Source organism: Onychomys torridus, chromosome 10 (genome assembly GCF_903995425.1).
Source record: "Onychomys torridus chromosome 10, mOncTor1.1, whole genome shotgun sequence".
Classification (NCBI taxonomy): domain Eukaryota; kingdom Metazoa; phylum Chordata; class Mammalia; order Rodentia; family Cricetidae; genus Onychomys; species Onychomys torridus.
The window spans coordinates 10,771,607-10,773,027 of record NC_050452.1 but is presented as its reverse complement, the minus strand read 5'-3'; the positions used below and the strand labels follow the sequence as shown (position 1 = coordinate 10,773,027).

The 1,421-nt window shown below is 45.7% G+C and overlaps 1 non-coding gene across 1 annotated transcript; it reads right to left on the bottom strand.

The window, feature by feature from the left end:
• Window positions 1-1,109: 1,109 nt before the first annotated feature.
• Trnaa-agc lies at window positions 1,110-1,186 on the bottom strand. Its single transcript has one exon. It is a non-coding gene; the product is annotated as a tRNA-Ala (tRNA).
• Between the last annotated feature and the right edge of the window lie 235 nt (window positions 1,187-1,421).

Sequence of the window (1,421 nt, the reverse complement as noted above, 5' to 3'; positions counted from 1 at the left end):
GCAGGGTGTTGGTGGCCTACTCCTTTAATCCCAGAACTCAGGAGGCAGAGGCAGGTGGATCTTTGAGGCTAGCCTTGACTACAGAGTGAGATCCAGGAAAGGCGCAAAGCTATACAGAGAAACCTTGTCTTGAAAAACCAAAAAAAAAAAAAAAAAAAAAAAAGATACTTTACCTGGACACTTCTTGGAGTGTTTATAGGTAAAGGACGTCAGGATTTTCAACATTACTCCTCTCCCTCTGCTGGGGAATCCAACCATGTCCTCTGGCATGCTAGGCAAGCACTCTATTACTGCTAAGTGCTCCCCAGCCCCAAGATGATGACAGTTTTGAGACAGGGTCTCACTAAGTAGTCCTGACTAGCCTGGAACTCACTACATAGACCAGGCTGGCCTTGAATTCACAGAGATCCACCAGCCCGTCCTCTCAGGCGTTGGGATTAAGGGTGTGCACTACCATGCCTGACCCCAAGATTGTTGTGGACTGGTAGAAAGATTTAACATGGTTGAAAGACTGTCACTATTATTTCATTTAGGGTTAAGATATAAAACCTCATTTAATGGTGGTAAGTCTTTGGCTTTGTCTAAGAAAAGCTGAAGGTACACTTGAAATCTCCAAGTAAATCAGTTATTTGGAAGTGGATAAAACAGTCAGGCTCCTCCTCACTGTGTCTTCTAATGATCCCTTTATTTGGAGAATCCTTTTGCCTGCCAACAGTGGATGTTAAGTTGGCTTGATCTTTCAATGATATTGATGGAAGCCATTTTGAGGCCCTTGTCTGGAGTGGTGGTGACTTCCTAATGCTCCCGTGTACAGCGTTTGCACTCTTGTGTGCTATTTCACCTTGAGAATTATTTTTCTAGACTTTTCCAGGAGAGCCTGCTGTTTTAGTTAGGGTTACTATTGCTGTGATGAAACACAAAGAGCAACTTGGGGAGGAAAGGGTTAATTTCACAGTTCCATGGTAACAGTTCATCATCAAAAGCAGTGAGGGCATAAACTCAAACAGGGCAGGAACCTGGAGGCAGAAGCTGATGCAGAGGCCATGGAGGGGTGCTATTTACTGGATTGCTGCCCACGGCTTGCTCAGCCTACTTTTTTTTTGGGGGGGGGAGCTGGCTGAGGATCGAACTCAGGGCCTTGTGCTTGCTAGGCAAGTGCTCTACCACTGAGCTAAATCCCCAACCCTCAGCCTACTTTCTTATAGAACCTAAGACCACCAGCCTAGGGATAGCCTCATCCTCAATGGACTGGGCCCTCCCCCATCAATCAATAATTAAGAAAATGCACTACAGCTGGATCTTATGGAAACATGTTTTTCCAGTGGATGTTCCCTCATTTCAGATGACTGTAGCTTGTGTCAAGTTGACACAAGACTAGCCAGCAGCCCTGCTATTTAGGGATCACCACTGGAGGCTCACTG